The sequence below is a fragment of the Jaculus jaculus genome, chromosome 3, assembly GCF_020740685.1.
Source record: "Jaculus jaculus isolate mJacJac1 chromosome 3, mJacJac1.mat.Y.cur, whole genome shotgun sequence".
Lineage (NCBI taxonomy): Eukaryota > Metazoa > Chordata > Mammalia > Rodentia > Dipodidae > Jaculus > Jaculus jaculus.
The window spans coordinates 57,967,743-57,989,793 of NC_059104.1; the positions used below are offsets into that span (position 1 = coordinate 57,967,743).

At 38.4% G+C, this 22,051-nt stretch overlaps 1 pseudogene; it reads left to right on the forward strand.

Annotated features, from left to right (window-relative positions):
• Positions 1-15,876: 15,876 nt before the first annotated feature.
• Positions 15,877-16,448, forward strand: LOC101612416 (annotated as a pseudogene).
• The last annotated feature ends 5,603 nt before the right edge of the window (positions 16,449-22,051 follow it).

The window sequence follows — 22,051 nt, forward strand, 5'->3', positions numbered from 1 at the left end:
AATCAAAGATCAAATATTCTAGGTATACAAAAATGTCTTTAGATGATTTTGTTACATAAATAATTAGTTATGCTATAAGTGGTAGCTGAATTGAATTTAAAATTGTGAATCTGGCTTGTGTAGTTGGCTTAGTGCATAAAATTTTGCCCCATAAGCACAAAGACTCGAATTTGGATCCTTAACACCAACATAAAATGTCAGCTTTGTTATTAGACAAACATAATCCCAGTGTTGAGGAAGTAGAGAAAGGAATCCCTTGAACTCACTAGCTGGCTAGTCTAGGTGCAGCCAGAGATCCTGTCTCAAATTAAAAGGTAAGAAGTGAATGAGGAAGATGACTTCTGCCCCACACATATGCACGGACACCCACATACATACATGGGTTCATATACATAAAAATATGAACATGCAGACATGCATGCATGCACACCACGCAAAAAAGTTGTGAAATAAAATTTAATTCAAAATATAATTAATGTACTCATTATAATCAAGACAGTATAAGATTCCAATTTCTCACATAAACTTTTTATATATTGTTTGCTATTAAAATGTAAAGTCTGATAAAATGGTTATTTATATTAAACATTAGAAGAAGTGATATAGATTTTCTGAGAAAATTTAAAGGTTTTTGAAATAAATTGGAAGGCTTATATTGTTCCTCATAAATAAAAAAAAGTTTTTTGTAAAAACTAAATGTTAAATGGTAGATAATGTTTCTCATGTTATTAACAGAAAAAATAAACTATCGTGTGGTGGTCATAAACCATAATTCTATAGATTTTATTCTCTGTTGCATCACATAGGAACAAGACTTTTGGCAACTGGTTAAATATCTCGGGGGGGGGGGGGAATTAAAAGTTGCTCCTCATAGACTTTTGGCTTTAAAATGCTTAATTTATAATTCTATAACACTAGCCAATATTGCTACTCTCTATTAAGTCCATAGTGTTGTAAACTCCCAACAAAGCAGCCAGAAATTCTACAGGCTTTTCCTTTAATATTTTTAGTGGCAAAATTCTTTAAACAGTTATATCCCAATTATTTTGCTTGGAAACAGAATGGGAGAGTCTGGAGATGGAATTCAAATCTCATGTTAATTATCTGACATTTAATTTGTTGTCTGGATCTTTTTAGAAAAGTGAGTTATGCAGTATGCAGTATTCATATTATGGCTAGAAACCTCATATAAGAGTAATTTAATTGTCAGTGAAGTTCAACCGTTGTTTAATTAATTCCTAATAATTTGAAAGGCAAGTTTTTGGAAGGCCATTATTAAATTTCATATTTGCTTTGCATTTTTCTTCACCATTGCTTCATCTATTTAGAATGATGAGAACATTAACTTTTGAATTCCTTTAAATAATAACTTTTTGTATAATGACACCTCTATACTTTTTATCTACTTGTACTATAGAGTAAATTCATTTTAAGGCATGCTTGCAATTAGGTCAAAGAATGATGATCCACTAGCCTATAAAATAAAACACAGATTCATAAAACAAAAGGAGTAATGGTTCACTAATTCACACAGTAACAGTAATAAAGAATATTTTGTTAGTTGCTGAAGGGAAATTCAGGTAATTACAGAAAATCATAGTCTTAACTTACAAATAGCTTAATAAATTTTAAACATTAGCATAGCTAAAAATTACTTTAAGCACATTTTATTTATGTTACTGGTCATACCAAACAGCATAATAAACTATTAGTTTGTTAGTTCGCTGTACTGCCTTAAGAGGCATAACAGTAAAAACCTGAATTGGGGGAAAAGCTTGCTTTCAAACCAAATCCCCAAGTTGAGTCTGAAGAAAGGTGTTGATTAAGTCAGTGATTTTAGCTGTGGAAAAGACATAAAAAAGAAAACAGGACAGATATTCCCAGCCTTTTAATTTTGATAAATGTTGAATCATCATTTATTTAATAAATATTTTATTTGTTGGAAAGAGAAAAAGCAAGAAAAGAGGCAGATAAAGAGAGAATGGGCCTTCTAGGACTACTATTCACTGCAAAGGCACTCCAGACAAATGCACAACCTTGTGCATCCAAATTTACATGGGTACTAGGGAATCAAACCTGGGTCTTTTGGCTTTGCTGGCAAGTGTCTTAACTGCTAAGCCATGTCTCCAGCCCTCCCCCCGCTTTTTTTTTTTTTTTTTTTACTCAAAACACACCAAAACAGAAATCAAGATGCACCTGATAGATCAACAATAAAGTAGATTTAAAAGATTTAAAGCTTACCCACCAAGGCTCAGGGAATTTGAGGGAAGAGGGGCCTCAAAGAAAACAAGGGCCACAGGGTAAGAGGAAATATTCAGAGACATAGCTCTCCCCACAAAGACCAAGAAAAATATCCTCCCTTTCAATTTGGAAGATGTTTATTGTAGATGTTTATTAGTCAGGGTTCTCCAGAGAAACAGAAGTGAATAGAATTAATATTACAAATGAGATTTATTGTATTGGCTTTCATGATAGATGCTCGATAGTCCACAAATAATTGCTCACTGGAGAGGCTGAGAACATGGGAGCTGCTCCTTCTAAAAGCCTACATGCCCCACCATTGCCAGTCTGACATTGAAGCCTGCCAGTCTGACATTGAAGCCTGGAGGAATTCTGGAGAGACGCAGGTCTCCCATTGACCTTGAGAAAGCTGGAGAAGCTGGGCTTCAGAGACATCAAAGATGGAAGCATTACTTGGGTAGGTGCATTTACAAGCTGGGAGTTAATGTGGGCAAGATAGGGCACACAGCTTTCCCTCAGACTACTTTCTCTGTGTGCTGCAGGAAAAGATGCCTATTCCAGGAGAGGAGAGGGTCATCGTAATCTTGATTAATCTTCCCTGCAAATGACTTCACACTGGCCCAAAGACTTATCAAGTAGTTGATTTTTGATGAGTATATATAAAGTATTAGTTATAAATGAAGAACATTACAGGTTGAAGCTAGTTTTATTATGATTTATTTCCTTTATTCCCTTCAGGTGTAAATATTATCATTTATTGGACTTGTTCTGTGGTTTCCAAGTAAAAATAAAGCTAAAATTTTATTTTGATATCATTATTTGATATCATAATTGCTATGGGTAGTAATCCTATAATACTACTATTATTACCAGCACATCTGATGCTGCTGTGACTCCTCCCTCACCCAATTTCGCTGGATGACTGCTTCTGGCACTTAGCCAAGGGCTTTTCATGCACTATCCTGTTTAATTTCACATGATTTATTATTATCCTCATCATTTCACTTTATTACAAATGAAAATTATGAGACTAACACAAATTGGTTTTATGTCCAGATATGTTTTACTCCACCTTTATCTAGCCATCAAACCATGCTTGTTGCCGTACTTATAATTCAAATAGAAATTGCCATTTTATTCCAATTATCCACACAACTTCTCCATGTCAAGATTCTTCTGTGTGCACAAATGTAACATGAGTACAAGAAACAGGATCTCTGAGTGTTTCAGAACAAAATCAAGGGGCTGGAGAGATGCCCAGAAGGGGAAAGTGCTTTCAGTACAAGCATGAGAACCTGCTTTGGGATGCTAGCATCCTAAGGTGCTAGACGCTATTTTTGACACCTCTCGTCTTAGTGTACCTTCAGTAAGAAGGGAGGCAGAGACAGGAGAAGCCATAACAAGTTCAAATCCAGCCACCCTTATGAACTGAGTGATGAGCAATGGGAGACCCTGCTTCAAAATAAGATAGAAGGTAAGAGACTACACCCAAAAGTTGTCCTCTGATCCCCACACATATGGTGTGTCATGTCCACACTCTCACATACGGACACACACACAGCATTGAAAAAAAGAAAAAGCCCCAAAGAACAACACACATACTATCTCTGCTTACTCTCAACTTTGAAAGATGGAAATTAAGTCATCTTTCATTTCCCTGATACATCCTTAAAATATTTCACAGAATATATGATGCATTGGTAGGAAATATTTGCATATTTAGGAATTATAAAATGAAGAATTAAGAATAGTGGCACTGTATTATTTTACAGCCCAAGTCAAAAGCCTTGTCATAAACAACATATTTAATAAATGCATCTGCTAAGAAAAAAAAATACAGATGCCATAAATCCAGGTGATCCTATGAGAGAAAAGAAGATTACCCTCAAACTAAATGGAATGGGCAGGCTATTGCTAGGGAGAGATATTGTTTCTGAAGTAGTCAGAAAATGGCAACTTGGAGAGCAGTTATTTTCATCTGTCCAAAAAATTTAAATGTTATTTTCCAGTTCTAATTCTACATTCTGTCATATCATTTGTAGCTAAATTTCCTAGTCAGCTGGGGGGTCAGTTTTAGTATACTTTTTATGTATTTTTTTTGAAAAATATTCAAAAACTTCCTTTTAGGAAAACCATAATTTTCCTCTTTTCAGCTGTCAAGATGATTTAAAATGTGACCTCTCAATCAATGGGCAGTGACCACTTTGTCTGTAAATGATTTTTTCCCTCTGATTCTCTTTTGTCTTTTGTTCCATAAATGTGCCATTAAACTAGTGCCTTTGAGTTGTTCAAATTGGCCCATTTCTTGAATTGTCTTCCCTTTTCAAAGTTTCAGTAAATGTTTCTCTAATGGTTACTGTCAGAAGCCTAGCAAAAGGTATGCCTATGAGATTATGTCCTCACTAATGCACACAATCTTGAATATTTAATAATATAATTCTTTGAAAGGATGCATTTTTATCTAATTGCAGGCTCATTTTCCTGTCCTTCTTGTGGGATGTGTGCTGTGAAATTTCTGTTGGTACTTTTTAATCTTAATTTTGACTTCATAATATTAAAAAAACTTTACAGAGGACATCTTTTCAGGATGTCAAATGTAATTTTACTTCAATATGCACAAAACCTGGATGATAAAAGGAAAGAAACAAAAGCTAACACTTATTGAATATTTTTGCTACTTTCTAAATGTGTCAGATTTTACCCTATTTAGTACTTTATGCAACTTCATGTAATTTGGAGACTATTCAGCAAAAGTAAGAAATAAGAGCACTTTTAAATTAATTATGCTTTATTGTAAAATGGTGAGAAAAATTCTGAAAATAGTTACATTGATAAATCATAGAAACCCTTATTTTAAAACTATACATAGAAAAGAAAACTAAAGATTTATTTGCAATAACTATTGTATAAATGAGAAACTATTTATTCCTGCCATTGTGTCTGTGTGTTTTATTTTATGTTTTGTTGGCTTTTTTTTTTTTTTTTCTTATGAGACTCTTCCTCACCTCAGTGGGATGAAATGGATCATGGCCTTTGAATAGATTTATTTTTTGGTTCATTGACTTACAGTAGCTATTCATTCCATGCTTATCATATGCAGTTATATTCATCAGTCCTTGCTATCACTGTTTTTATTCAGTACCATCTCAAATAAATCCAGGACAATTTCTTTTTCTTTGTTTTTTCTTTTCTTCCTTCCTCTTTCTTTTTCTTTCATTCTTTCTCTTTTTCACTCTTTTTCCTCCTTTCCTTCATTCCCTCTTTTATGCTAGTTTAGAAGGAACAATGTCCCAGAAAGGAAAAGTGAGGAATGTTCTTCAGCTTGCAGGGGAGAACCCGGGTCCTTGTTATTTCATTTACCCTAAAGCACTCCTACAAGCCTGCACCTTGCTAGAGGCCAGAAACGTCAGAAGTAGGTCTGGTCTTTCCTTATCTCTCATTTTGAAGAGACCATTAGCCTTTTCCTAGGAATGAAAATGGGATTACTCTCTGTCTTGGAAACCTGGCAAAGCATATGGTCACTTGGCTAGAAGCTGTACTGACCAGCTCAGCTGCCATCCAGTAAATTCCCATAAAAGACACCAACAGAGGAATGAGATGAGCTTTCACATTTCTGGGAACCCTCCTTGCCTTACAGCAGGAGCTCTGCCTGCTTCCTTTCTCTTATGATCTCTAATAACACCCTTCTAAACTTCACTTTAAATGGTCTGTGGATTTTATTGGTAGAATTCTTCATAAGACAAAAACCTGAAGGCAACTGACTCAATGGCATTTTTGGATGGCTGTGATCATCAGTGCACCCTAACTCCTAGGTTAATGCCCACTCAAGAATTGAGAAAGGCTTTGGTGCTCTCAAACACATCCCAAATTCCTCCCTCATTTTTTCCTTCCCTTTTTCCTTTCTGCCTACTCCCTTCTTTCTTTTATTCATCTTTTCTGCAAGGATTTATATTTCTATCTCCTTTCTACTATTTCATTACTTTACCTTCACCATAATCTCAGTAACTTTTCTGTAATGTATATTACAATATGAAGGCAAAATATATTTTAAATTAAGTTTACTTCATCTTTCCAAATATATTTGCAGAAAGTTAACATGAAACCCAATATTGTCCTCTTTACCTTAGGACTGATAAAAGTACACAAAATAAGGATGAATGATTTCTGGAAAGTAGCTTGAGTTCAGCAAGCCACTGTATATTCATGAAGAACATCTGAAAATAAAATAAAGCAATTGCATTCACAATTACACAAAATATTAAGCACTTGGGAATAAATTTTCCAAACAGAGTTCAAGTTCTGTTCTATAAGAGAATAAACATTTCTACAAAAAAGTTTCAGAGATCTAAAATGACTGGAGAGACATTCTATGTTCATATACTGGGAAGCTCCAAATTGCTAAAGCAACCCAGGACAGGTTTATCTAGAGGCTCCACACAATTATTATCTTGGAAGGTAAGCTTAAAAAAACTTGACCAATTTCACATGACATGCAAATGAAAATAAAAAGGAACCAAAGGACTCAAAGATTTTGAGAAAGAAATCTGACAAAGCTTAGAATACATTTATGATAATAATGACACTGGTTATGTATAAGGAAATATAGTGTAGAACAATGGCATATAATTAAAAATTCCAAAGGAAGTTTTGGCATTAATATTCAATTGAGTTTCATCAAAAATTCTAAGTCTATTCAAGAAATAGCAATAGGAACTGGGCATAGTAGTGCATGCCTTTAATCCCAGCACTTGGGATAGGAGGATCACTGTGTTAGAGGCCACCCTGAGACTACATAGTAAATTCCAGGGAGGCTAGAGTGAGACCCTACCTTTAAAAAAAAAAAAAAAAAAGAAAAGAAAAAAGAAAGAAAAGAAAGAAATAACAATGGGAAACTTGTATATTCCCACGAAAATTATTATTTAGATACTTTTCTCATAATACATACAAAATTTAACACAAGGTTAATGGCATGCCAAATGTTAATGATTACTTGTAAAATTTGTAATAATTCATGTAAGAAATTAACTTAATGAATTTAATTAAATGAACTTTTATAAGACATAACACCTAATTAAGACTAAATAAAAATATACACAGATTGGATTTCATTTCATTAGAATTTTTTTTTTTTTTCAAAAGACACCTTTAAGAAAATAAAATGACAAGCCACAGACTGGATAAAAGTCTATGACTAAAGACTTGCTGAAGACTTGGGTCCAGAATACTTAAAAGACTTCTTTGACTTTAATAAGATAATAATACAATGAAGAATGATCAAATCAATACAATGTACATTTTACCAAAGAAGACATGTGAAAAGCTAGGAAAAGTAGATATGTGGAAAGTAGGGAGTTCAGCCCCTGTAATCAATAGAATAATGTAAATTAAAACCCCAAGTGACACCACCTAAACCTACTAGAAAAAATTTCAATTAAACTGATAGAAAACAAACAGTATGGACAAACATACAAATACCAGGAGTGGCTGGGCATGGTTGCTCATGCCTTTAATCCCAGCACTCGGTAGGTAGACAGAGGTTGGAGGATCACCATGAATTTATGGCCAGCCTGGACTATAGAGTGAGTTCTAGGTTGGCCTGGGCTAGTAAGACCATATCTCAAAAAACAAAAAACAACAACAAAAATAGGAAAACAACAACAGGATCTTTACTAGAATATTGCTAGGGAAGAAATAAATTGGTTATATCCACTTTATTTAAATGTAAGGTACTTTATTTGTTGGCAATCCTACTCTCACATACCCTTTCATAATAAAACAGGGGTCCATACAAGATTTGTTGACGATCAGATTACATATTGTATAAAGTTTCTAGAAAATTCCAGACTATGTGGATGGAACACAGGCTAACTAGGGTGAGTATTGGAACTGGGATTGGCTGCTGACAGGTAAACGGGATACCTAAGAATTAAAGTTCCTAGTGGGGGTATGTCAGCATTGATGGGCATTTCTACAACTGGACTGTGATGATCAAAATCTACACATTTTCTAGAAACCAAAATAAGTACTGTACATAAATTTTATATTATGTATTAATCTTTCTCTGATCTAACAAATTGCCAAAAATAAGTAGATGAAACCAATACAGATTAGGAATCTAACATTCCACTAGTTCCAAAATCTGACATCCATCTCACTGGGCTTAAACCAAAGCATTTATCTATGTGTTTCATTCTGGAGGCTGTAGGGGAAATTGCCTGTCCTCGCCCATTGACAGAATTTAGCTTCATGCAGCAGGAAGATATCTCTTTCCTCTTTCCCAGAGGTCTTTCTTCACTTTCTGTATATAGCTTATGCACATCAAAATGAGCATTGTATGTGGACTTCTCATATATTTGGAGTCTTCCTCCTGTCATTTCATAACCTGTTTTGTCCAATAGCACTTTTACCTCTAAAAGCCCATGTGACTAGATTGGAACCATGAACATAACCTCCTCATCATCTCCAGATTTATAATTTCAATTCACCTACAAGTCTATTTATCATGTGAGATTAAAAATACATCATTTAAACATTATTATGTGAATGTACTGAGGATTCATTTTTCTGCTACAGAAAGAAGGAAGGCATGTACATTTTTAATCAAAATCATGTGCTAGCTGGGTGTGGTAATTCACACCTTTAATTCCAGCACTCAGGAGGCAGAGATAGGAGGATTGCCATGAATTTGAGGTCACCCTGAGACTCCATAGTGAATTCTAGGTTAGCCTGAGCTAACATTGAGACCCTACTTCGAAAAACAAGCAAACAAACAAAACATCATGTGCTAAACTTTAAATAACAACAACAAAACATCTCTCAGAAAATTATGTGAAATTGTGGTGGTTTGATTCATTTATTCCCCGTAAACTTATGTGTTTTGTATGCTTGGTCCCAAGCTGATGTCACTTTGGGAGTTGGAGCTTTACTGGAGTTATATTGTTGAGGGTGGGCTTAAGGTTGTTATAGCCAAGTTTTCCTTGCCAGTGTTTGGCTCACCCTCCTGCCACCACTCTTTGTTACCTGCTGTGGCAGAGGTGATGTCCAGCCTCTGCCATCTTTTCCCTCACCATCGGGGAGCTTCCCCTTGAGACTATAAGTCAGGTAAACAACTTTCCTTCCATTAACTGCTTCTGTTTGTGTGCTTTGTGCCTACAAGAGCAGATAACTACAACAGAAATGAAGAAAATTATTTTATCTGTGAAGACACTTTAGTTTTTTCCCTTGCTTACACTTACTTTTTATTATTATTATTATTATTATTAATTATTGTCATTTCTTATTATCCTGTAATTTTACATATCTAAGAATTGTCTTAAGACTCTCAGACTAAAATACCAGGGCAATCTTTGTACATGTGTGTCTGTGTCTATGTTCATGTATGTGTGGGTGTAAGGTAACTTTATTGTTGCTGAACCAAGCACCAAAATGGAAGCAGTTTATGGAGAAAAGGGTTTATTTCAGACTTATAATTTTGAGGGAAAGCTTAAGGTTAATAATAGCAGAGGAAGCTGGTTCACTCCATCATACATCCACAACAGAGACAGCTGGATCTGAACACCCCTTAGGACTGAACTCAAGATCTGCTCTCAGTGACACACTACATCCATCAAGGTTCTGCCTGCTTGAGCCTAAGTGAGAAGCTTAATCAAAAATACCTAAGCCTGGGGGGAGGGGGCGACAGTGGAAATTTACAATCAAATAACAACGGGCTGTGTGCATGTACGTGCAATCATATGTGTATGTGTTCTGTAGGCCAGAGGTCAATATCAGGTGTCTGTCTCAATAACTCTCCAACTTATTTATTTATTTGAAACAGGGTGTCTCACTAAAGTTAGAGTTCACTGATTCACCTGGACTAGCTAGCCAGTGACACCAGAAACTCTCCTAGCTCTACCTGTACAGTTCTGGGACTACAGGTGCATGTGATAGATGTCTAACATTTTATTTGGGATCTAGGAATCCAAACTCAGGTCCTCTTCATTGCACAGCAAACACTTTAGCCAGTTGTTACAGTCAGGTTCACAGTACTGTAAGAAAACACCTGACCAGAGCAGCTTGTGGAAAAAAGGGAAGCTCCGTGATGGCAGGGGGAAACGATGGCATGAGCAGAGGATGGAAATTACCTCCTGGCCAGCATCAGATGGACAACATAAGCAGGAGACTGTGCCAAACACTGGCATGGGGAAACTGGCTATAATACCCATAAGCTCACCCCCAACAATACACTGCCTCCAGGAGGTGTTAATTCCCAAATCTCCATCAGCTGGAAACCTAGCATTCAGAACACGTAAGTTTATGGGGACACCTGAATCAAACTGCCACACCAATGAACTATCTGCCCAGCTCGAGGACCATTTTAATTCCTCTTTTTCTCAAGCTCCATAGAGAACTCATCAGACCCTCATTTGTATCACTCTACTCTTAACCCTGGGGAGTTTTACTTGCCCTTCTCTATTACCTCTTTAATGAGATTTCTGCTTCTGGCCTTTCCTTACTCTCCACATCTAGTTTACTATTAGTTAATTAATTAATTTTGTTTCAGGGTAGAGTGTCAGTCCAGCTTAGGTTGACCTGGAACTCACTCTGCAGTCCCAGGCTGACCTCAACTTGCTTTCAATCCTCCTACCTCTGCCTCCTGAGTGTTGGATTAAAGGCATGCTCCGCCACACCCAATTTAATTTACTTTTCATATGATAGTCTAAGTGATCCCTTAGTCACACTATTCAAGATAGTAGAGCTTAAATACCCTTAACATACTGACACACACACACAAACACTGAGTACATGTGGTTAAAGAGATGTTAAATTAATTGATTGTGCCATATTACATATAGGAAAACATCATATTGAACACTTTAAATATAGACCAATTTAACTGTCAAATATGTCTCAGTAGAGATAAAAACTAAAATAAAATCTGTAAAATGTCACTATTGCTCAGAGTACTAAATAATAGCCAAGATTTACTGGGTTTTACTTGGTAAATGCTAAGTTTTATAGATGCACTAGATGGATTTGCTCATCTAATTTTTATAACCTATAAGGAAGGTTTATTATTTTCCCCACATATTCACATTTATCAATGAAAACACTGAAAAAATTAGCTTGTGTGAGAGAAATTATCTAAGAAATTTAGCAGTCAGAATTTGCACCCAAGTCAATTATTCCAAAGCGTGATTCATTATTAAATTTACCTTCATCTTCATCTGTTGACATTGATTTTCTTATAACCACAAAACACCCTTCCTTTTTATCTTCTCCTTTGATTTTCCTCCTCTTCAAATGGGAGAAGATAAGTTTATTCTGGAGAGCCAAATATGAGTTACCCTGGCCCAGGAGCAGATTTAGGTCACCCCAATTCCATGTTCTAACATGTAAACAATTTTGTGAAAGTTTTATAGTTACAGAACAAAAGAAAGTCATAAATCAAGGCACTTTTCAAATGCATTGGCAGACTGCCAATAGGCAAGTAACAGCAAAGCAGGGAAATCTCTACCATATGGTTCAGGTGCTAACTGATGATATTCTTCCTTCAGACTTTGTTGGTGTAGGCTGGGGGCCTGTTAGTATGCCCCCAAAAGGTCATACCTTATCAACTGATAATCACCAGGATGTTAGGTCAAACACAGAGCTGGCCAATAAATCACTATTGAGTGCCTAAATAGAGTCCTAGGTAATTTGACTCTGATTTTGTAATGTTACTTCTCCGTGATCACAGGAGTTTCATCAGTCTATTCAGCCTTGTTTGAAGTATATGTAGCACTTTTCTGGGAAGTTTAGTTCACACTTAGACCTGTAAAGAGAACCTGATAACTTGGCAGTGCTCAGTATCATTGGCCATACACTAAGAGTTCTGCTTGCTGGGAGATGTGTGGAGTAATCTTCATTAGTGGTGGGCAGTCTGCAGGATCATCATGGATACAGCTACTGTGAGGGGAGGCTGGCCATCTGAATCCTCGTTTGATATCTACTTACTGGACTTGCTTTGCCTTCCTATGAACTTTTCTTAATGGGGAAATCTCATCACTTAGGGTGATGACTGCCTGTCTGTGCAGGAAGCTGCTTTCCTATGCTCAGGAAGCTAGATGAACAGTGTGGATGGAGAAATGGTGGGGGGGGGGGTGCACAATAATCAGAATTTCAGATCAGAAGCCTGGACAATTGGGCAGTGGGAGTACCTGCAAAACCTCTGAAGAAAGTGTGTATACTCTGTGCAGAAGCCAATAGGGCAAGGCCTGCCACCAAAAAGCTGCCAACTAGCAATACAGCCAGAAAGGCACCTAGAGATATGTAGGAAGGACCTGAAACCCCAAAGCAGTAATAAGGGACCATTTGGATCTTTCTCTTTCCTGCCTTTGTCTACTGTGTCAGATGGAGATGGAGGAGTATAGGGAGGATGCTAGATGTTAGATTATGAAATGAGACTCAGATGTGATACCAGAATTTTTAAATGGACTAGACATATTTTTTTGTTGTTGTTGTTGTTTTGTTTTTCGAGGTAGGGTCTCACTCTGGCTCTGGCTGACCTGGAATTCACTATGTAGTCTCAGGGTGGCCTCGAACTCACAGCGATCCTCCTACATCTGCCTCCCAAGTGCTGGGATTAAAGGTGTGAGCCACCACACCCGCTTGGACTAGACATATTTTAATCAAATATGTCTCAAAGACCTCTTGCAGCCTCAGGACCTTTGCACAAGACATCTATGTGGTTTGCTCATATTCACTTTTCCTAATTCAAGTGTCACATTTTCAAAACAGGCTTTCTTGAGCAACATATCTAAAAGTTGTCCATCCCTAGACTCAATTAACCTACCATGGTTTATTATATTCCTTGTATTTCTAATTACAGGACGATAGAAGATGATCTCTGTATTAGTAGGTTCAGGAGGGCAGGTGCAATAATTCCACTTGGAAGGCTGGACTAGCAGCTTGGAAACAATGGCTAAGATTGTCCTTCCTGTACCAGAGGCAACCAGCTGTCAAATATCTGCTGCAGGGAAATGCTACCACCAACATGGTACCTTTGAAGGGTTTTACATGGCACCCTAAAGGTCTTGGAACTTGCCATGCCTTCCTCTGCAGCTCATGCAATCCTCTTTTCCATTTTCCTTTTTCCCTTTCAGTTCCCACTCCAACTTGCTGCAGTTTACAAGATATGAAGAGTGTGAAACCCTAGAAACAAAGTGGAGGTTGCCTTCTTGCCATGGCTCAAAATGTCATCGTGACTATGCCATTGTTCCATCCAAGAATAAAAAATCTACTCTACTCTGTGAAAACATCAGCTTTGAAATCTCCTTTCCAAAGGTTGCGAGTCAAATGTTCAGAATAGTAATTGGAAAATATTTGCACACTTCATTGTGTTGTAGTAACAGTTGAGATCTCATGTGAGTGACCTAGGGAATTACTTCCTCCATTCATGGATATCTGCTTTGAGAAATGTGCTGTTTTTGCTCGAAACTGAAGAACAAATGTGACTTTTGAAACACTTCTACTGTTGCATTTATTAAATAGGATGGGTGGTGAATGTGGCCGTGAGTCACTTTACATATTCACTCCCACATGGAAAATGTTATAAAAATGAGTTAACATTCCAGAGAGTAGCATCCCAGACAGATATGCAGAGTTGAAGAGTGGGCCTCTACTAGAAGCAGTTTCATCCTCATCTAGCACTGAAAGATCATTTTTCTGGTGGCAAAGGCAAAGTGAAGTTCACAAAGGAGGACAGGTGTGCATATTCAATTTCTGGTAAATACCTTCTTAGGAAAATAATCATTTATGACATCTCTATCTTGAGGACTGATCCTTATCATTAAAAACTGAAAAGCCTTCCCTAGTTCCCTAAATTTGTTGTTAGAAAATCAAATTTCTTTATGCTTAAATTCTCCATTTTCATTAGCAGTTCTGAACTGGAGGCAGAAATGAAAAGTATTGTGGAAGTGCCTGTTTCAGTACTTCTGCTATCCAGTAGGAACACTTAGGTTGTGTGGGGCAAACAGTTAATTATGGGAAATAATACTCCTATTAACACTAAGGTGAGTCTTTTGCCTAGAGATTTTTAACAATGTTTTACTTGGCAATACTTAGAATTGAACATAAAGAGAAATGAAATAATTATGATGATTTATATTTCATGAAGCCATTACAAAAACCCTCTTTTCCATCATCAGAGCAACTGTGTAGGAAGTAATCAGCATCTTATTTATAAGAGGTGGAAACTGAAGCTCATCAAGGCTGAGGGCCTTAACTCATGAAGGTTTTAACAGACTCAACTGTCTTTCTATGAGATCAAAGATTCTACCACTATCTATTTGATTTTAAAGACAGAGTTTCCTGTAGCCCAGGCTGGCCTTGAATTCCTTATCTGAAAGAAGAAGATGACTTTTAAGCCTGATCTTCCTGACTCCATTTCTAAATAATGTGATAACAAGCATCTACAACACTCCTGGCTTTCTACCACAATAATTGTGCCTCTAACCCTCATGTATTTCCAGTTGTGTATAAAATGCAAGCATGAATAAATTAGATGAGTTTTGATGGTGTGATGCATAGGCTATTATTAGCTACTGGGAAATAAATAATTTCTTGTAGCTTCTGGAATATGTTCATAGTACATAATATAATAAGGTATGATGCAACTGTGTATCTTTTGTTCCTCCAATTATTTCTTGAGTGCCCCCTAGAGAGCAGGTCCTAGCAGGGACTACTGAGATAAAGAAGAATGCCTGTGTTCCAAGGATCAAGTGGAGGAAGGATCACGGATGATTAGAAATAAATGTCACAAGTACGACAGCACAGTGCAAGCAGAGTGCTTTGTTTTCAACACCTCAAGGAAGGTGAAGTCAAGCTTCTCTAAAGGATGAGATAAAGGTCAAAGGATGCTACATCAGGACTATAAATTATGGGAGGAATGAAGTAAATGTTTCAGCTAGAAGAAATGGTAAGTGACAAAAGTGAACACATTGAGATGGCTGAAGTGTTCAATTTCCTTTCTCTAGATTAACCCAAGAAATTCACAAGATACTCTGTAAGTGCATAGCTTCAAGTGCATTTCATACCTTAAAACGAATTAGCCAAAGCTTATCACTTAATTGACAATGCATTAAAAGCAAAATGGCATGTTAGCCAATTTATTTATTTTTTTTAAATTTACTTGAGAGGGACAGATAGAAAGAGAAAGAAGCAGATATATATAGAGAGAGAATGGGCACACCAGGACCTCCAGTCACTGCAAATGAAATCCAGATGTGTGTGCCCCCTTGTGGATCTGGCTAACATGGGTCCTGGGGAATCGAGCCTCGAACCGGGGTCCTTAGGCTTCACAGGCAAGCGCTTAACCTCTGAGCCATCTCTTCAGCCCTTATTCAATATTTTATAGTATAAAAAATACAAAGATTTGGGCAGGTCTCAGCATCTTAGGAAGGTCGGTCTTTGCTTCAGCTTGTTGGGGCGCCTCCCGGTTCAAAACAGCTCCAAGACTTGAAGGTATTAGAAATCCAGCTGACTCCACATTTTTTTGTAAACCAGAAGATGAGTAGCCAATGGGCATGAGAGATTGGGAATATTCCACTGCCTTATAAAACTTGGTATAATAATAGACTGTTTCCTTTTCTGGAGATTTGGAGCCAAAGAACACAAATGAGTACAAGAAATTCTCAAATAAAGCATCGTGGTGGAACAGTAAGTTCTAGACAAACTCGGAAGCGAACTCGGAAAGCAGCTTCAACCCCAGAGATTTTCTTGGAAACAGAACCCATAGAACTTGTAAAAACTGCTGGCGATGAAATTGTGGACCTCACCTGTGACTCTCTAGAGTCTGTGGTTGTTGACCTGACTCAAAATGACTCTGGTGTGTTTGTTGAAGAAAGAAGGCCAAGGAGGAATGCAAGGCAGCTGCGCCAAGACCACGCTGATAGCTGTGTGATGAGCAGCGATGATGAGGAACTATCTAGGGACAGAAATGTCTATGTGGCTACCAATACTTCCTAAAGCACCAGGGATGAGGGAGCTACAGGACTCAGGCCCTGTCAGTTGTCCAGTATGCATGGATGGATACTCAGATTGTGCAGAATGGGCATCTCATTGTTTCTACAGAATGTGGCCACGTCTTCTGTAGCCAGTGCCTCCACGATTCCCTTAAGAATGCTAACACTTGTCCAACTTGTAGGAAAAAGATCAACCACAAGTGGTACCACCCCATTTATATATGAAGTGTTCAGAGCTGCTCAGAAGAGACCATGGACAGTCATTTGGGCTGGCCTCACCTGTGGTATCTGCCTCTAATTTCCTGAGCTCAAGAAGACTGTTTCAGAACCAACATCTGATGTTTCTAAACCCATTTGATTCTTTTGTTATCACCAGTTTGATATTAAGGAGATGGACCCAGGCATCCTCTCCAGGCCAGCTCTGCATCTTTGTTCCTCTGGGTGGTCTTGTCTCCAAGTTAGAGAAAAAGAGTCAGACACCATGGAGTTGAGCATCGTATCATGGCTCCAGCCTTTGTGGAGCCTACATGTTTGCCAAGAAGTTTCCCTGTTGGGAAAGTTTGCCCCAACTCTTCCAGGTGGAAGACCAGCTCTTCTGCCTACCGTATAGTCACCTGTCCAGACAAGGTCCACACAGCTCAAGTGTCCCATTGCAGGAGCTGCCCCTGGAAAGCCCAGCCACTGTACACTATTTTTCCCTTAAGAGTCAGAGGCAACCTATGATTCTATCCGCTCCTTACCATTGATGTGCAGTGTTTTCTGCAAATCAAGAGAACCTCTGCAGGGCGACCCTTATGTCCTAAAAGTGACAAAGTGCAATAAACCCCATTCTTTCAATCAGATCTGCTGGTGACCTCAGAACCTAGGGCCACCTGTGGAGCAGTGCCTGTCCCACCCCATCTCTGTTCACTTTGTTCTCAGGAACCCTACCCATACTCCAAAGTTCTTTGCCTGGCACAGGACATTTAAGGCCAATAGCAAACCAGACACACTTCCTCTTTCTCCTCATAAGATCGTCTTGTGTTGCCCTCCAGCCCTCAGTTCCCAGTGCCTAATGTTTGCCCAAGCATAGAAACTGGGAGGTGGTGGCAGTAATAGTGGCCTTATCAGCTGCTCACTTCCATGCTTTTGCCCAAGTCACTGTTTCCCTGTTTCAGAGATGTTGGCCCACCTGACCTGGCACTGCCCTGACTTTCTCACACCCTTCCTTCCAGTAGATACTTACTTCCAAAGCTGCTCTTCTGGTGAGTTGGGCTTAGATCATCTGGGCTTTTTTTTTTCTTTTTCTTTTTCTTTTTCTTTTTTTTTTTATTTTCCTTGTGTTCACTTTTTAAAAAAAATATTTTTTGTTCATTTTTATTTATTTATTTGAGAGTGACAGAGAGAGAAAGAGGCAGATAGGGAGAGAGACAGAGAGAGAGTGGGCACTCCAGGGCTTCCAGCCACTGCAAACTAACTCCAGACATGGGCCTCTTTGTGCATCTGGCTAATGTGGGTCCTGGAGAATCAAGCCTCAAACCAGAGTCTTAGGCTTCACAGGCAAGTGCTTAACCACTAAACCATCTTTCCAGCCCCATCTGGGCTTTTGACTGCTCCCCAGGTTTTGGTTGGCAAAGCATGGTGCCTCTTCTTCCCATGGGGCCATATAACAACCTCTGCTCCATTCTATAGGTGCTCTCCAAGGCAGTGAGGTGATCCAAATTGCTCCAGGGGACATCAGGCATGGGGTGGGTCATAGAGGATAGGCTTTGAGTGCCAGCCTGTCTTCACCTCCACACTACTTCCTCAGAGGGTTCCAAACTAACAGCCTTTTTGTGTGAAACATCTTCAAGGTGGGATAGGGGCCATTTAGGGCTTTGTTAGCAATAACTGACCTTCAGTTTGTCCTTCTGAAGGAGCAGGGACTCAGCACAGAATTCACTTTAAATGGGGCTGAAGGAGTGTCCCTCCTCTATGTGAAAAGAAAAGTTTTATTTGTTCTGACTTTTTAATTGTGTTTGACTTACTTCAACTTAGTTTGAGAGTAATAATTTTCTACATGGACTCAAATTGGGTAGGAGCATTAACTCATCATTGTGATGTGTGGTGTCTACTCTTTCCTGGGATATTTCAGCCATTGAGTTCCCTCTGGGCATCATGGACATACTCTTACTACTTTCTAATGATAGTCAGACTTCAAGGAGCCAGGGCTACCATGCAGCCAGTTCACCAGTAATATGGTGATGCCCATTTAAAAAAATTATGTTTTTTTCCATAAAGACAACTTATGAGGTCATAAGATTTGTATTACTGCATTCTAAGTTAAATTGAGAAACGATGTGTTTAGTCTTACTAATCATAAACTTCAAAACAGGAAAAGGTTGGTATGAACAAAGTCCCTTTCCTTCCCTTTTCCTTTTCCCTTTTCCCTTTTCCCTTTTCCCCTTTCCTTTCCTTTCCTTTCCTTTCCTTTCCTTTCCTTTCCTTTCCTTTCCTTTCCTTTCCTTTCCTTTCCTTTCCTTTCCTTTCCTTTCCTTTCCTTTCCTTTCCTTTCCTTTCCTTTCCTTTCCTTTCCTTTCCTTTCCTTTCCTTTCCTTTCCTTTCCTCAGTGTACATAGTTTCCCTTTGTTACATTTAAGATATATCCATGGACATCAGTCTGTTTTGGACTCCTAGTGTTAAGTATGGAAATAAAACCATTGATTTGAACCAGGAAAAAAAAAAAAAAAAAGATTTGGTAGGAGTTGATTGTTCTCTGTGTTGATCTCCTTCACCCGTGTGCTGCTACCAGGTTCACCAAGAAAACAGCACCTTTGTTTATTTCACCAATTATTCTTAGTTCCAGCTGGGGCCCTTCTGAGGTATGATGGGGTGGTTTTCTCCTTAGGATCTTCGTCTGTCTAAAAAAGAGTAGTAGATTCTCCAATGGAGAGTAAAGTTAGCACCTGACAAATGGGATAACCCTTGTTTTTATACAGAATTAATAGGTGCCCACCCTCTTTTAGCCCACAGTTGGTGGTAGGAGACCAAAAATGAACCCAACATTGGCTCAGAGAAATTTTGTGGAAGAGTTGGGGGGAAAAGTCAGGGCCACACGCTGGGTCAAGATACGCAGAGACATTTGTCCTACCCATAACTGTGGGCTAACTCCAAAATGCATGACCCATATACCTCAGTGAGGAGGGGCCAGGGGGAGGCGGTGGGACATGGACAAGCCTAACAATGATACCAACTTGATGGTATTCCCTGAGTACGAAACTAATTAACAAAATAAATAGGGCTGGAGAGATGGCTTAGCAGTTAAGTGCTTTCCTGTGAAGCCTGAGGACCCTGTTTGAGGTTCAATTCTCCAGGACCCACATTAGCCAGATGCACAAGGGGGCGCATGCATCTGGAGCTCCTTTGCAGTGGCTGGAGGCCCTGGTGCGCCCATTCTCTCTCTCTGCCTCTTTCTCTTTCTCTCTGTCACTCTCAAATAAGTAAAAATAAACAAAAATAAATTAAAAATAAATAAATTAATTAATTATAACAAAATACAAAGAGAAAACCTTTTGATTTGAGTTCATAGTTTTGTGATTTCTATTTCATGACCAGTCAGTGTACAGAATGCCAGTGCTTTACAGTGGAGGGCTGGGACAGAGCAAAAACTCCTCACCACATGGCTGTTAAGCAAAAGAAGCAGAAGAACAGATAATCCCTCAAAATACACCTCAGATGAACTAAAGGCCTCTTACTAGGCTCCACACTTCCTCCTACCTCCCAATAACAATATACCTTTTGAAGGATACTCAAAAATTGAACCATATGGGCTGGAGAGATGGCTTAGCGGTTAAGCGCTTGCCTGTGAAGCCTAAGGACCCTGGTTCGAGGCTCGGTTCCCCAGGTCCCACGTTAGCCAGATGCACAAGGGGGCGCACGCGTCTGGAGTTCATTTGCAGAGGCTGGAGGCCCTGGTGCGCCCATTCTTTCTCTTTCCCTCTATCTGTCTTTCTCTCTGTGTCTGTCGCTCTCAAATAAATAAATAAAAAATTAAAAAAAAAAGTTGAACCATAGCGTGTGGTGATGCTAAGACTCTGCTATCTTATATTATACTTAGGGATCCTCAGTGAACTCAGACCCAACTTAAATTACTAATTGTTAATTATGGAGGGTATGAAGAATATTATGAAAAATAAAATTTATTCAGATTAGATAGAAGTATATTGGTTAATTTTATTCTCCTTCTATGGACAGCATTATCTAGCTATTATCCAACATCTTCATATCCTTAATGAGGTTGCCTTTATCACAGGAATGGTATGCTGTAATAATCTGTGACATTATTCCTTGTTCATATGCTGGGATTACTCAATTTTATTTATTTATTTATGAGTGAATGAGGGTGGTGGAGGACATGCCAAGGTCTCTTGCCACTGCAAACAAATGCCAGATGCATGTGCCATTTCTTACATCCAGCTTTATATGGCTGCTGGGAATTAAACCTAGCCTGGCAGGCTTTATTTGAAAGCACCTTTAACCAATGAGAAATGTTCCCATTGCCATCTGAATATTTTATTCTTCTCATCACAGACCATTTTCTATTACTCTAATGTACATACACATACAGCATACCATCATTGGTTACTTTTCTCTATCTTCATTCACTATCAAGTACAGAATTTGATGTTTTTTTCTATCAATTGTCAAATCTGAGGTTTGAAGCTGATGGCTCTGCAGGGAATAAAGCTGGAGAAAGCTATCTTAAAACCAGAGGACAGAAAAAGTTCTCATATAGAAGGAAGGAGTCAGGTCAGAAATTAGTGCTATGGCTGATGTAGGGAGCGGAATATAGGTTTAGAAAAGCAAACTCATAGGAGCAAAGAAGAAGCAGTATAACTATCTTTGTGACATTTTGTAAAACGGGTATGAACTATGTTTTCTTTTAGTATGTGGATTCAATACATCTTTTCTGGGCTCTTCTCCTAGGATTTCTTTCACTGCCTTTGTACCAACAGCCCTTCCGAAGCAGGAGGTTGTCGATTACAACCCATGAGGCTAAGTCCAACCCACCCGCTGTTTTAGTGGATGAAAGTTTCATTTGAAACAAAGTCACACCCATTAGTTGACTTAATTAATTAATTTATTTATTTATTCATTTTGGCTATTTGTGTTCTAAGTAGCTATAGGAAAATTTTTTTCAGAAGTCATAAAGTGTTTACTTGCTAGCCTTTTGTACTAAAACTTTGAGCACTTTGCACTGATATATCTATCTTAGTCATTTTTGTATGTTCAGCTCCTGGCCATGGCCATGTGTGCAGCAGAAGACCAACCAATGTGCAAGTAAATAAGTGTGTCATTATTGGGCTGGAGAGATGGCTTAGCGGTTAAGCACTTGCCTGTGAAGCCTAAGGACCCCGGTTCGAGGCTCGGTTCCCCAGGTCCCACGTTAGCCAGATGCACAAGGGGGCGCACGTGTCTGGAGTTCGTTTGCCGAGGCTGGAAGCCCTCGCGCGCCCATTCGCTCTTTCCCTCTATCTGTCTTTCTCTGTGTCTGTCGCTCTCAAATAAATAAATTAAAAAAAATAAGTGTGTCATTGATCACAGAGCTTGGGAGGCATTAACAAAGTCGTGGTGTTTAAGACAAACACCTAAAAAAAAAAAAAAAAAACACCACAGATTCAAACTGCACTTTAACATGAGACACTGTAGAGGGCTCAGCCTCAAGCATGGTGTCAAGGCTGTCACTCATGACCACATGTGATGTGGTATGTTTGATGGTGACCAAGTACCTATTATTGAGCATGTAGGTACAGAATATTTTTTTTCTAGACAATAAACATTCTTAAGGATATTTTTCTTCTAACATGGTG